Source organism: Felis catus, chromosome F2 (assembly GCF_018350175.1).
Source record: "Felis catus isolate Fca126 chromosome F2, F.catus_Fca126_mat1.0, whole genome shotgun sequence".
NCBI classification, from domain to species: Eukaryota; Metazoa; Chordata; class Mammalia; order Carnivora; family Felidae; genus Felis; species Felis catus.
The window spans coordinates 63,124,211-63,140,407 of record NC_058385.1 but is presented as its reverse complement, the minus strand read 5'-3'; the positions used below and the strand labels follow the sequence as shown (position 1 = coordinate 63,140,407).

The 16,197-nt window shown below is 41.1% G+C and overlaps 1 long non-coding RNA gene across 1 annotated transcript; it reads left to right on the top strand.

Annotated features, from left to right (window-relative positions):
• The first annotated feature begins 8,407 nt into the window (after positions 1-8,407).
• LOC109495920 lies at positions 8,408-16,012 on the top strand. Its single transcript, XR_002151643.2, has 2 exons — positions 8,408-8,787; positions 15,562-16,012. It is a non-coding gene; the product is annotated as an uncharacterized LOC109495920 (long non-coding RNA).
• The last annotated feature ends 185 nt before the right edge of the window (positions 16,013-16,197 follow it).

Sequence of the window (16,197 nt, the reverse complement as noted above, 5' to 3'; positions counted from 1 at the left end):
CTTCTAGAAGAGAATGCTTCCTTGCTTTTTTCAGCTTCCGGGGCGTCCTGGCATTTCTGGGTTTGTGGCAGCTCTTAATTTTCTGCCTTCAGACCTTCATGTGGCTCCCTTTCCTTATCTCCGTGTCATCTCCCTGTTTCTTCTCTTATAAGTACACTAATCATTGGATTTAGGGCCCACTCTAAATCCAGGATGATGATCTCATCTTGTGATCCTTAATTATGTTTGCAAATGCCCTATTTCTAAATGCCATACTCATAGGAACCAGGAGTTAGGGCTTGGATACACCTTTTGAAGGAGACACAATTCAACCTAGTCCACCCCTCCATGTCTAGGTAAGTGTGCTCCCATATGTCACCCATAAGCATTGTGCTTAGCTCCAGAGGAACAATTTTTATAATATGTTTTAATTGCTTTTGCATTGTCTCTAGATCACTGAGGGCAGGAATTGGGTCTTTACATTCCTCAATACCTAGCCTGGTGCCTAGCACATTAGTAAAAAATCAGTAACCATCATGGAATAAAAATCAATAGACAGAAACATCAAGAAGACACATTTTGAGCCAACATAAGGATTTAGGGAAGACGTCTGGGATATTTTAAAGCTAGTTACAGTTTGAGCTGGTTACGTTAGGAATCAAGGGAATAGGGTTAATCAACGTGAGAAAATTGTTCTTTTGCACACAAAAAACACCCTATAATACAATTTTACTGTACAAATATAATCTTCTACACCAAAACTAGTCTGAGTGGGAGAAACTAGAGAGAGTTACTTTCCATAATAAGGTAAGACAGAATTGACTATTTTTAGATGTCAGTTCTGGACATTGAAGGTTGGAAGACAGAGAGAGGGAGGGAGGGAAGACGGGAGGGAGGGAGAGAGAGAGAGAGAGAGAGAGAGAGAGAGAGGACTCATAGAGAGGGTGAGAGAGGTAGTGAAAGACCAGAGACTGAGGAGAACGGCCAGTGAGAAACTGAACCTGTGTGTTGACCAAGTGACTTCATAACTGTCATATCTCGTAATTGCTCTCCTTCTGTGCCCCCACCAATTTACAATAACAGGTTTCATAAACGGCTTTTAATAGTTGGTGCTTTGAGAAATGAAATATGGGCAAGGCTATCACATCTGGGGCACAATAATGTGACAAATGAACAGCTGCCTCCAAAAGTAAGATAATGAACCTGGGTGGTGCATTCAATGTGAGCAGGAATCTAAAATCAGAAGGTCCAGGAAGCCCAGTGAACCCACAGATCATCCCCCAGACTATTGTAAGGAAACTAAAATTTTTAAGTATGTAGGATGGAGGCTTGAGTCCTTTTGCTTTTGCATTAATGAAAACTGGTGTCCAGAAAGTTTCATATTAGCAGCTTAGAGACCCTTGAATTGCATAAGTAAAAGTTTTTTTTTTAACAGCCTGAAGTGTCTTTAGATGAAAAAGAACTGTTTTGGCATCATAAGTGTATAAACATGATCCAAAAGAAAGCTTGGCAGGGACATTGTGTAGGGAATTCATGCTTTTGATTTTTGGTATCTATCATCCATGTTGCTCTACGGAGCAATGATTTTAAGTTTCTGAGGTTCACTGTGATCAATATATCTTTCTTTTTAGTTAGAATTTTTTTATACAGTTCAACTCCATACACAGATAATCTATGGTGAGTGGCTTCAAAAAATTAGAAAGTTCTGTCCTTTCATCTACTTAAATGAGATGTGAGTTTCTATCTCATGTGGCCCAAGGTTGTGTTCTGTCCATGGTATGTTCATTCTTACTGCATTTCTTGTTTGTTCTCTGGAGTCTTCAGTGGGTTTGGGATCCACATGCATGGAAGCCTGGGTAGCTATTCCTCCCCACCCCAGCTACCATCCTCTATGAGCTTGTTATAAAGAAATTCACAGTGTTCTACAAATTCTGGCTGGCATTCAATGCAGATTTGAATTACAGCTCCAGATGGAGACACCTACATGAATCTACAAGAACGACTAAGGAAAACAAGTAAATGTCACCACCGCCTTCTATGTTAAAAGCAGAATGGGAGATGTAAACAGGCCATGTAAGTGGCATCTCCCCACATTGATATTCTGTGCCCACCAGAGCTGCCTTGATTATTGCCTAAAGTTTACATTATAGAAATTTATCAAAGAATCTTAGCAATATAAGCAAGATGGAAAATTTCCCTTCAGATGTAGGCCCTGCTATTTGTTTTTATTTGGAATTAAATAAAATTGGACTTTCTTTCTTACACTCTTATATTGGTTTACTGATTACCTAAATCAAATGTAATCTCTGAGACGGCAGGATATTGGTCACCGCTGTATTCTAGTGCCCAGAAAAACATCAGAAACATAGCAAGAACTTGTAAAATACTTGTAGAATTGATAAATCGTGCTTATATTCCATAAATAAGGACATAGATTATCAAAAAGGAACTGACTTAAAACTGATTAATCACACCAAGAAAGAAACACAAAGAGTGAACGTGTAGTTAGGGTGTGGGAGGAGTGGCCTCTGGAGGAGACCTAAGCCACATGCAAAGGCAGAAAAAGAACATCACAGGCAGAGAACGAACTCTGGAAGTCCAGAGAAAGAAAAGGCTTTAGTTGCTCTAGGAATTCAAGAGGGCGGTGTGGTTGGAGCAGAATGAGTGAGAGGAAGAATCAGTTAAGTTTAAAGGAGGAGGCAGGAGGCCAATAGTCTCCAGTTCTCTACAGAGTCACAGTGTTCTCCAAATGCTGGCCCGTCTACTCAGTGCAGTAAGGTATCACAGAAGAAAACTCATGACTGACTTAGGTTTTTAAGTTTATTCTGGTTGGTGTATGAAGATAACATTAGAGGTGGTTAGGGGTATTGGGAGGTCAGAGAGGGATGATTGTCACGTAGATTAGGGTGGGTGGGTGGCTTTGCAATGCACTTTGGAGAGAAAATGTATTGGAGTCAGGGGAGGGCAGGGAGAAGGAAAGAGAATGATGAGTAACTTTTCTTCCTTTAGCTTGAACAAATAGTGGTGGCTTCTTGAAATAATTTGTTTGTTTGGGGATGTGAGAAATTACAAGCTTTGTTTGAACTATCTATTAGAGGGGTTAAGTGCATAGCTGAAGATACGAGCTGGAGCTCTGTGGGGTATGGGTTGGAGGTGTAATTTTGGGAGCCATCAGCATCTGGATGCTATTTTAAACCAGGTACTAGATGAGATAACTGAAGATAAATATATATAGGGAAGAAAAGATAAGCTAGGGATGAGCCCGGAGTCACTCTCTCTAGGAACCCACCTTATGAGAGGTCCTGGCCACACCACATGGAACGGTAAGTCAATAAGGGTCTAGTCAGGAGACAGAAACCACACCTGTTATCAGAACAGGGAAAATGTAGTGTAGGTAATTGTCTCTAGTAGAGGTGGTCAACTACTAAAAGAAGAGTGGATTTTCAGAGGCCCAGAAATAGCAGGTGCAAACCGTCATCTCTAGGATGAGAGAAGGAATTTCGGACTAGGAGAGAGTCCTGTTCCCCAGTGCTGAGATTTGAACTTTTTAGAAGCAGTTGTGACTACCCCAGAGACACAGCTTGTAAGTGGCAAGAAGGTGAGAGAGGAGGGTTGAGGAGCAAGCTGGGGTTGCCCAGAGGAGGCCCTGGTGGTAGCACATGGCCCGAGTGCACAACAGAGCTACAGCTGAAGCTGCCGGCTGCAAGTACGCCAATGGTGGCCAGGGGCAGAGCGTGATCTGAGGGTGCATCTGGAGCTTGTCCACAAGGACCATCAGACTCTCAGGCTGCATGATAACAATGGAGATCACAACCCTGAAGAGAAGTGTCTTCTTGCCACTGTCACCCAGGGATACCAGGGTCACTCCAAAGCCCCCTGTGAAAAGCCTGACGTTTCACTAGCTGGCAATGAAGAATTGATTGCAGGGTCCAGTCGCGGTATCCCGCCAAAGGGCAGGGAAAGGTAGCTTTGGAGCTGAGAGACAACACACTTAACATTGGCATGAGAAGCCAAGCATAGATGCTCCAGGAGATAGCCCCAGCTGAGCCCCGCGCCCCCCCCCCCCCCGGCTGACAGACAGCCTGAACCACCAACCATGTGAACGATCCATCCTGTTGGCTCACCCCAGTTAAGCATTCAGATGATGGTAGGCCTAGCAGATATCTGACTGCGTCTGCATAAGAGACTGTGAGCAAGAAACATCTAGCTAAGTCCAGTCAATCCAGAACTATGAAAGATGATACGTTGTTTTCAGTCAGTAAGTCTCAGGGTAGTTTGTTATATAGCAATACATTAACTGGAACAGAGGGAGGCGCTAACTGTACAGAAGGCGGCTGAAAGACCGTTTGATACGAAGACAGACCAGAAGTGTCCATGCAGGGGTGTCTGGGTGGTTCAGTCAGTTAAGCATCAGACTCTTGATTTTGACTCAGGTCACAGTTCCATGGTTTGTGAGATAGAGCCCCACATCTGGCTCTGCACTGACAGCACGAAGCCTTCTTGAGATTCTCTCTCACCCTCTCTCTCTCTCTCTATGCTCCTCCCCCACTTGTGAATGTGTCCTCTCTCTCAAAATAAATAAATAAACATTAAAAAAAATAACCTCAAAAGCCACACGTGCAGCATCAATTTCTTCCTGGGGCTTGGACATACACATTCAACTCCCCATTTAACATTTACACTTGCTTCTTCCTAAACTGTTTATGTCCGAAATTGAAGTCATGAGCTTCCCTAACCAACTTCCTCCTCTACTTGCCCTATCTCAGTGAGTACTCCATTGTGTACTCAGTTGTCCAAGCCAGAGTCCTGGGAGTGACCATGGACATGTCTGTCTCCCCCATATTTCGCATCCAGTTCTAAGTCCAGATTTATTCTACCTTTTATTTTTATTTTTTTAATGTTTACTTGTTTATTTTGAGAGAGAGAGAGAAAGTGAAGGGGAGGGGCAGAGAGAGAGGGAGACAGAGAATCCCAGGCAGTCTGTCACTGTCAGCGCCTACACTGTCCGCGTCTACACTGTCAGCGTAGAGCCCCATGTGGGGCTCAAACCCACGAACCATGAGATCATGACCTGAGTCGAAACCAAGATTTGGATGCTTAACTGACTGAGCCACTAAGGTGCCCCAGATTTATCCTACCTTTTAGCATCTCCTGAATCTTTCTTCTTTTCTCCACTTCTATGATCACTACCTAAGTCTGAAATAGTTTTGTCTTTTGTCTGTGCTGCCTCACTAAACTCCCAAATGGTCTTTTCATAGCCTGTATTAAGCCGGTTGTAACCAGTCTGCCCCCAGCCTGCCAGTGTAGTCTTCAGATATTGCCAACGCAAATCTGTTGCACCTCTGTTAGAAGCTCTGAAGTGACTTTCCGTTGCTTCCCTGGTCAATATTAATGGTTCTCAGATGTTCCAAGTGGCCTGCAAAGATTTTTCCCTTTATGGTTTCCTCAGCCTCATGATTTCTCGGTTCCTCACACCCCTCATTTATCTTTATACACTATCATCCTATCAAGGGTTTTAGCTTTTTTTTTTTTGCCTGAGATACCCTTGTAGATCAGATCAGTTGCCCAATCCAGACTAGGTTAGGTACATTTATTCTTCTATAGAGTGAACTGTTCTTTTCCATTTATGAACTCACTGTAATTTCAATGCATTATATTATCACTTGCCTCCTCTGTTCTACCAAAAATTCCATGAGGGCTGGGAACATGTCTGTATTAGTCTGTACTATATCTCTAGTGCTAACTATAGTACGTAGCATTGAATATGGAATTCAAGATTAATTGCTGAATTTTTAAATAAAAAAGGACCTATAAATATGAGAATTTAAGTTTTATCATTAAGTTGCTATTTCAGACTGTGCCCATTTAAATGAAAATTCCACTTATATCCTAACTGGGCACGATGAATTCTATTTATACCAAGTATTAGGAGAGTTTGCAAATACCATCTTTGGTAAAAGGAATACAAATAAGAATGTGAAGCTTCTTCCCCTTATTCTAGGGCTAGAATAAGGCTCTTGCCATAAAGTACAAGCTCTTTGTCTCAGAAAATCTTTTCAATAACCCTCACTGAAACAATATTGTACTCTTATTAAATGTAGAAATGACAAGGGAAATAGAAAAATTATCATTCGGCAAAACTAACAGCAATAATTTTGCACATAAGAACCCTTGATAAATGTTAAAATTAGTGAGCAAAAGTGTGTGACTAAAAGCATATTTGTATGAAAAGATGCTATACATTATATGTCATCAGAAAGATGCAAATTAAAACAACCATGAGATACTACTATATACCTTTTGGAAGGCCCCAAATCTGGAACCCTGACAATGCCAAGTACTGGGGAGGGTGTGGAACGACAGGAACTCTCATTCATTGCTAGGTAGGAATGTAAAATGGCACATTTTAGAAGACATTCTGACTATTTCCTACAAGACTAAGCATACTATATGATCCAGTAATCTTTTTTCTTAATACTTACACAAAGGACTTGAAAACTTACGTCCACATGAAAACCTTCACATGAATGTTTATACCAACTTGATTCATAAGTGCTAAAATTTGGAAGCAACCAAGATGTCCTTCAGTAGGCAAATGGATAGACTGTGGTACATCTAGAAAATGGAATATTATTAGTGTTACAAAGAAATGAGCTATCAAGCCATGAAAAAACACGGAAGTAGCATTAAATGCATATTAGTAAGTGAAAGAAGCCAATCAGAAAAAGCTACATATTTTATGATGCCAGCTGTATGTATTTTGGAAAAGACAAACCTGTAGAGACAGTAAAAAGAGCCATTGTTGGGTTATAGAGGGATGAATAGGTGAGGCACGGCGGACTTCTAAGGCAGTGCAAAGAGTCTGCATGATACTATAATGATAGATGCATGCCATTATACTTTTGTCCAAACCCATAGAATGTACCCCACCAAGAGTGAATCCTAAGGCAAAGTATGGACATTGTGTGATTAGTAGGTATCAATGTACGTTCACTGATTGTAACAAATACCCCTCTGTACCAAATACCACTCTGCATCACTCTGGTGCAGGATACTGAAAATGGGGGAGGTTATGAATGTGTAGAGTAAGGGGTATATGGGAAAGTTCTATCTTCTCCTTAATTTTGCTGTGACCCTAAAACTGCACTATACACATAAAGTTGTTTTTTGTAAGAAAATTATATTTGCATTATCTCAGAATATTTCTTCATAATCTAATCATAAATTACAATGGGGGAAAGTGTTTTATAGCAAAGAACTCCGACAGGCACCGTGTTAACCGGTGATCAAGGTTGACGTCACCAGTAATCAGGCATATCAACATAGTGTCCACCTGATCTGATGTACTGAGAAAGGCACGGCATCACTTCTGTGACATCCTGGCCCAATTTCTCCTATCTAACATGAGGAAGTATCAGACAAACCCAAACGGAAGAATATTCCACAGAATAAATGACCAGTATTCTTTGAAAATGACAAGGTAAAGAGTAAAAGAAATGACTCATAAACTGTCACTAATTGGAGGAGACAGAGGAGACGTGGCAATGAAGTTCAATGTAGGATCCTAAATTGGATCCTCCTGCAGAAAAAGGACATAGTGGGAAAACCAGGGAAATTTGAATGAAGTTTGTAGGTTAGTTAAGAGTATTGTATCAATGTTGCTCGGGTCATTAACTCGCAGTTCATGAGTTTGAGCCCCACATCGGGCTCTGCGCTGACAGTGTGGAGCCTGCTTGGGATTCTCTCTCTTTCCCTCTCTCTCTGTCCCTTCCCTGCTCGTGCTCTCTCTCTCTCAAAATAAATAAATAAACTTAAAAAAAAAGTATGGAATCAATGTTAATTTCCTGGTTTTAATAATTGTACTATTGTTATGTAAGATGTTAACATTAGGGGAAGTTTGGTGAACAGTATATGGGAACTTGCTTTACTATTTTTTGCAACTACTCTGTAAATCTAAACTTATTTCAAAACAAAAAGTTTAAAAAAAAAACACATGAGCTCAATCTTCTTAACTGGACTGATGAGCAAGATCTTTTTGCTTGACATTTTCAAATACCTATTATCTCTTTCAAATTCTCTACATCAGACGTTTTCTCTTTCCTAGTTTAGATTTTCTATTTAAATACACTCATTTTCCTTTTCTAAATGCCACCTATGCTTCTTCTTGCCCTGATGTACAGCTACTCGTTTTTCAATTGTCCTCTCATTTATACTCTACAGAGAAGCCCTCCTGATTTATATATCACCAATTTCCTGCTACATGGAGATCCAAAGCCTCTCCATTATCCTGCATTCATAGTATACCCAAGTGCCTATCGGTGAAGTCACCAAAGCCTTAGATGGTATTTAATCTATCTTCAGCCTTGTTTGAGAGGTTTTTAAAAATAATAATGTCAAATTTGTAGTCTCAAAATTTTAATCCCAGGAACAAAACAAGCCCAGGCTGGTATCCTGACCTTTTATATGGCAGCTTTCACCAAGGAATGCAAAGCATTTTATGGCATTGAATTGTGGTCATTAGGCCTGGCAAGTTGGGCAAGAGCTGCGAGGCTTATTTTTATGAAGGGATAAAATACTCAGCCCAGAACTTGAGTGCTTCATCCAACACTTACAACAAACTGGCAGCAGGAGAGGCAGTGAGTCTGTCTTCTGTCCTTCATTTTCCTGCCTTCATTTAGAACTCCAACGGCTCTTCCTCTTTTTGAGATTTCTTATTTGCCAGTTGACAGGCCGGAGGCTAACTGAGAAGTCAGCAGAGAGGTCATTGCTCTGTCGAGTCTCCCAGCTGTGGTTGCATGAGGTGGGGAGGTAGGTCATGGCTTTGTTGGTCACTCGTGCTGAACAGCTCAGGTCCTCTACTCAGAAAGTAGGCTTCCAATTCATGTTTGCAAGTCGTTTGTTCTTGTTCTCAAGGAGACGGACTATTTTTCTTTTCTCTTCTTTGGTGAAGTGCACTATATTATAGGCACTACTTCAAAGGGAATGCTTGGATCAGGCTACACTGAAAAATCCCCAGTAACCTGCCATAAATTTAAAACTTTTCAGTAGAGTCAATATTTTTCAAATGCTAAAGATAGGAAATGTGGCAATTTGAAAAAATTCAGCAAATGTATTCCCCATGGAGAACTCTTGCCTTCTCCCCACTCCTGGCTGCTGGCTTGTTCTAAGGAATCTTTCTTATCTTAAAAATGTTGACCATAGGAGCGAGCCAATAGGAGCCAGCTCCCAGATTGGAGATATGGATATCTGGAGTGGGAACCCTGGGACTCATATCTGAATAGATGTATCTTTGTTCATTTCATATCAATTCGGTATACTGAACTCTTTTAAGAAAACATTAGTGCACCGAGGATCCTGAGACTGCAGATACTGTAACCTAATAGCTCCAAGGCAAATAACTTCTCACTTTAAAATAGAGGGTTAATATTTCTCTCCACCAGAACAAACCGTATGAGAATAAAGTAAATCTATCAGGTGATCGTTGCAGAGACGTAGTTTCTTAAATCCAGACCAACTAGACGAGGGTTGAATAAGAATCACTCAGAAATCTTGCTAAAAATACAGATTCTTTAGCCCCAATACCTGGTAACCCAGTTCAGTGATTCAGATGCATAGCCAGGCTAGGAAATCATTCACCTCGAAGGAAATGAAAACTGAATCATATCAGTGGGTTACAAGTTTGGAAAACAACTTATTTTTTTATCGTTTCAATTACCCATGTACCCATTTATCCTCTCAACATGCATTTATTAAACCTCTATATAAATGCCTCCTTTATAGTAGGAATGGAACTATGTACTAGGTGTTTAATTACAGTAAAGAAGCATCCAATCAGAGGGGAAGATGTACAGGGAAGCAGATGTGTGTGTGATCTATTAAATGTAACCCTAGGGCATGCACATGGTGAAATGGAACCGAAAAAACCATCACTGAATCCGGCCTCAAGGAGTGGGGGTGGGGGGAATTTCATAGAGGAAATAAACCCTGGTCTGGGTTCTAAAGGGTAGCTGGGTGAAGAACAATTGGTGAAGAGAGATGAGATAATGAGAAAGTGTGTATTAAGACCCCAGAGGTGAAAATACTATGATGTAGGGATTTCCAGTAGTTTAGTACAGCAAGAGTACAAGAAGGCCATGGGGAATTGGTGAAGGGTGAGTAGGAAAGTAATGAGCAGGTCATGAAAGGCTCTCTAGTAAGAGATCACATGTCCTTATTTACATGTGACAGTCCTCATTCATGCCTCTTGTCCCAGGTTAATTTTAGTAGCCTCCCCTTCTCTTTCAAAAGAAGATACATTTTTAAAGAGTGTATCTTATTTGTTTATTTATTTATTTATTTAGAGAGGAGCAGGGGAGAGGGAGAGAGAGACACAGAGAGAATCCCAAGCAGGCTGCATGCTATCAGCACAGAGCCCAACAGGGAGTTTGAACTCACAAACTGTGGGGTCATGACTTGAGCAGAATTTAAAAGCAGACGCTTAATGGACTGAGCCATCCAGGCACCCGAAAAGGAGATACATTGTATGGTTGGCCCACTTATAGCCATGGCTAAGGAGTCTGGCCTTTTGGTCAGAGGAAAACATATTGTCTTTGGAAGGATCAAGCAGGAGAGTGAGTTGATCTGATTTCTGGTTTGATAAGCTCACCTAGCTGCAGCACAGAGAATAGATTGGAGCCGGACAGGATTGGAGTCAGGGATATTGTTTGGTGAGTGACTATAGGAATCCCGGCAAGAGCTGTAATGGGTTGAAAAGAAAGGATGGCTGTGGGGGTGAGCGGAAGGAATGGATTTCAGCAATGTGAACAATCAGACTGGACTTACCACTGAACATGTGATTGTGGATAAGTTACTTAATTTTTTTTTTCCCTCCATTTGAATGAGGGGCTATAACAATTCCTCTTGGGATTCTCCTAAGACGTAAAAGAACAAATTTTTTAGCACACATCCTGTGAGGCCCTCATTAGTTGTTTTCCCTTTTCCTGCCAGCCAAGGCCCTCATCTCCATAGGGCACTTCCCAGCTCCACCTCTGGTGGTCTCTTCTCCATCTCCCAAATTAGGTGACGTTAGTTCTATTCTCAATTTCCTGGTGCTTCTATCCCTGCCTCTCATTCCCTCAATGCCCAGATACCAGGTGGATGTCTCCAAGAATAGCTAAATTTTGTTGGAAGATGTGCTTATGATTTATAGTTGCTTGAAGGATGCACGTATCCATTAACACAATGACAGCAACAAAAACCCTATCGGGCTTTAACTTAAAAACATGCCTCAAAGGCTGTACAGGTAAGCAGTCTGACCTATGGACATGGTAGCTAGGCACCCAGAATTTTCTATAGCAGCCAGTCATCTGTCCTAGTGTTTTCGGTTTAGGAAATAAGGTGTCTTTAGGGACACCTGGGTGGCTCAGTTGGTTAAGCGTTCAACTTGAGCGCAGGTCATAACTTTGGTCCATGAGTTTGGCCCCGTATCAGCCTCTGTGCTGACAGCTCAGAGTCTGGATCCTGCTTCAGATTCTGTGTCTCCTTCTCTCTGTCCATTGCCACCCCCACCCCCACCCCACTGTGCTTGTGCTCTGCCTCTCTCTCAAAAATAAATGAACATTAAAAAAAATAGAAAATAAGTTGTCTTTGAAGAAAAATGACAATTTTTTTTTTGGAATCAGCTTCACCCTCTACTATAAAACACTTCTTCCTTTTCTTTCTCTCCTTTTCTCCACTCCTTCTTCCCTTTCATTTCTTGTCTACATCTTTCCCTTTTACTCACTTTCCTCTTCCTCTGCTGTATACATGTTTGCCTCTAATGACACCACCAGGCACCTTGACCTCTGTAGTTTGGCTTCAAGATTTGTGTGTGTGTGTGCATGTGTGTATATGTGTGTGTGTGAGAGAGAGAAAGAGAGAGAGAGAGAGAGAGAGAGAGAGAGAGAGAGAAGAGAATCTTAAGCAGGCTCCACACAGCACAGAGCCCGATGCGGGGCTTGGTCTCATAATCACAAGATCATGACCTGAGCCAAAATCAAGAGTCAGGTGCTCAACTGACTGAGCCACCCAGGTGCCCCTTTGGCTTTAAGGTTCTTTATAACCCATCAGGTTAGACCCTTTGTCCAAGTCAGTTTATAACCCATCAGGTTAGACCCTTTGTCCAAGTCAGTTTCTTTCCCAAAGTATGGCATACTTTCCCCCTTGTCAGTGTTTATGTGAAGACTTTATCCACCAAGCCCTTGTGTCTGAGTTGGCTCTGCTGAGCTGAATTTCCATCTTTTTCAAGAAGCACTTTCGTTGTCTACTCCAGTCGTGGGTTGATGCCCTCCTTTTCCGCCTCTGCCTAATTCCTTTAGCACCGATGATCTGAATCTGCAACTCTTACAAAACCTTTTATGTGTGCATGTCTGATCTTACCAACTATGTCGGTAGCTCCTGGTCAGGAGATTTTTGTCGTACAAACTCTTATGTCACCCACCAAACCCAGCATGAACTTTACACACAATAAGTTATCGATTTTTAATTATGTGAGAAGTATAGAGAAAATCTCCTTATTATTCCCTTTCTTAAAACTAGGCTTTTCTTTTCACTAGGCTTACAGACACCATGAGTATTCTTGTCTCTCAGTAGCAACCAGTGGTTTTGTCTTCAGAATTTCTGGTTTGGGAAGTTGGGAAAGGTTAGGGTCTCACATTGAAAATACAGATATGAAATGCTTATTCCTGTCTTCTGAGTTTTCATAAAGTTAATTTTTTTAATGTTTATTTTTGAGAGAGAAAGAGAGAGACTGCATGTGTCTGAATGCGCCCTTATGAGAGGGGAAGTGGCAGAGAGAGAGGGAAACAGAGGATCTGAAGCTATCAGTGCAGAGCCTGATGCAGAGCTCAAATTCACAAACCCTGAGATCATGGCCTGAGCCAAAGTCAGACACTTCACCAACTAAGCCACCCAGGCACCCCTGAGTTGTCATAAAATTAAATGAAGCAATGTATTTATGGTTTCTGTTCAACTTATTTTGTGAGTACACATAGATAGAAGGGCAACTGACATATTGTTTTAAATAATTGATCTTACCATGGACAATATCCAGCCTGATATCTTTCCTGTTTTCCATTAAGACTGAGTCACTTCTCCTGTGGGCAGTTAGTGTTTGTCCTTAAACTTAGGGCAAGCTGTACTCCTGGTTCATCTCTAAGGGAAGGTCCAAGGTAAAAAAAATCATAGAACTCATCCTAGTACCCTAGAATTCTGGATGTTTGGTTTTTCCTAATTTGTAGAGACAGTTTAACAGTGTATGGTCATTGGTGAAGCAGTTCCTGATGAAGTATTAATGTTTTTTAGATTAGGCTATGGATCATGAAGTCATGGTTCATGTTGCTTTTCTTAATGGAACTTAATGGAAACTAAACAAGTAGAGACAAGCCTGCTTATTCAACCTTATCTAGAATAGCTAACATTTGAGCACAATAACCTTCCCCTTCTATAAATAATCCTTTAGGTGAAGGAGCGTATTTGTACAGTTTCATCCTTCATTCCTTCACCCTCTCATTCATTCCACAAATATTTATTGTTTGTACACCATGTGGCGGTCACTATTCACAGCTCTGGAGATACAGCAGTAAACAAACAAAAAAATGATCTCTTCACTTCAGGTGCTTATACTTTAAAAGGGAGAGACAGACAAAAGAGTCAATAAATAGGATACATACAATTGTTATAACAGCTATGAAGGAAGTTGATAGGGTGATATGAGAGAGAATAATGGGGCATGGAGATAGGATGAGCAGTGAAGGTTCCTCTGAGAATATCATATGGACCAACTTGCAAGGAGTCATCAAAAGAGTCTTCTAGATAGAGGGAATGGCAATGCAAAGGCCCCAAGGCATGAAAGAGTTTGACAAGTTCAAGATAGAGAAAGGAGCATGATATATAGCTAAACAGGCGTTAAGAAAGAGAGTGGCATAAGGTTGGAGAAGCAGGCGGCCAAAGCCAAGAATGAGAATAGAAATGAGTAGGCAGGTGGTTTGGAAACTGAACAAGGGGACTGAAGTCTCCTTTCAAAAGAAGATGTGCATAATCAGTTGCTGTTGGTGTCTTTAAGCAACCGTGTCCTTTTCTCCTAAACCTGAAATTGCCTTGCGACTGGCTCATCTCATCTGAGTAGTGGTACGTGAGCTGTCTTCTCCATTGATTTTACTCAAGAAAACACCCTGTTTGGGAGGCCTTTCCATATGCAAAGGAGATAACTATTCAATAAAAAGGGCCTAATTTGGCATAGACCAACATGTTAAATATTACCCACTCTCCCATGGGCTTTTTAAGTATCAAAGCTTCCCTTTGGTCTATAAACTCATGTGGATTTGAAGGTAAATTTAATCTGGAAGTTTCTGATTCATTTACATTTAGCTCATATCATGTCATTCTTTTACAGTGGTTTGAAGTTTACGAAACCTCTTAAGACTTATTTATTTAAAAAAAAAAAACTATGTAACATAAAAAAAAAAACACCCTTGTAACTCCTCTTGTTCTTAAGAACAAGAGACGATGATTTTATAAACACAAATAAACAGAAAAGCCCAATGCCAGAGCTCAGTTTGCAACATTAAAAGTTAGGATGCTTGCATACGTTTCAAATTAAGCAAATGGAGTCACACACCCAGCATAAAATGAGAACATAGGACTTCGGTAAAATGTGCAATGCTATCATTTATGTAGAGTAGAAACTATAGCGTATTATCAAGACACAAGTTTCCCTCTGTGTATTTCCTCACTTCACCTCAATTCCGCAAGTTATTGAATTTCAGAGATTCCAGAAATACCAGACCTTTAGAAAAAAATCATCAAACCACAAACAGACAGTATTTGAAGAGGCTTTATAAAAGGTCATTTTATGTGGTAAGGAATTTTTGTTTGCAAGTGACAGATAATCCACTCCGAGTGAGCTTAAACAGAAGAAGAAATTAATTGGTTTATGTGACTGAAAAAATCAGAGGTAGAAGGGGTTCAGGCATGGGAGAATTTGGAAACTCAGTGTCATCAGAACACCCTGTCTTTCCACCTCTAGGCTCTGGCTTCCCTTCTTGGCTTCATGTGATAGTCAGATGGCTCTAAATAACTCTGGGCCATGTGGTCCCAGATGCCACTGAAGTCCAATGGGGATTAAAGAGTGCACATATGCCCTCCTCTTGGTAATTGTTCTAAAGCTTCCCAGATCTCTGTCCGACTGGTTTGGGAGTTCATTTCTGTGACTGGCCTGGCTCCAATTATTTGCTACCCATGGAATTAGGGAGTTGAGTACATTTGCTTGAACCACAGGGATAAAGATGTGGAAGTGATATCCCAGAGGAAAACTGGAGAGTAAAATAAATAATCCAACAAACAAAGCAAACAAAAGTGTCCACTACAGAACCTACTGCACCCATGCATCTGATGTTTGGCTCCCTTGAGCTGGGAAGGTGAAATAGCAGGCTGGATTGAAGTCCTCACTTGGTCATAAATTACCTAGGCGATGTGGCCAAGTCCCCTCATTTCTCTGCCCCTCAGTGTCCTTGTTTCTACAAGGAGGGGGACTAAACACAATGCTCTCTCTGAATTTTCTTCCAGCTCTGAAATGGTAATGATCCCAAGCTTGCCAAATAAGAATGGGAAGAGTCTCCTGGCCTAAGATTTCATGGAAAAGAAAACGGAAGCAGGCCCAGGTGCAGGGCAGAAAAGGGAGCCAGCAGACCCTGGGCCATAGAGCGAAGGAAGCAGAGAGAACGCTCAGGGGAGTGAGGTCAGCTCCGGGACAGGACATCTCCTTGCAAGCTGAGGAGCACCCTCCAGTCTCTGCTGCTGTACTCGGAGTGAATGCAGTGGCACAGCGGTGATAGTTGCCATAGAGAGGGACAAATAGACTATTGTTTAGTGCAAGGACTTGATTTCTGCCAGAAAGTTTCACACTCAAAATAAATATTATATATGGCTCCCATCAGAAGTATCTACTCTAGAAAGAAGAAAAATGTCTATTTTCTGAGGTGTTTTAATAAAGTGCTTTAATTCTAGATGTCCATAATCTCGTATCGTATGTGTTTTGGAATTTAATTATTGAAGGGGGAGAGATTTTAAGAAGCAAATAAAGAACACGTGCCGTGTATTTTATGACCATAAGTGGGGTACAGTACAGTACGTTATAATCATCTGGATCAATATTTCTGCAGTCAAACATAAGAATGTTCACATTAAGAGATAAATAAAGAC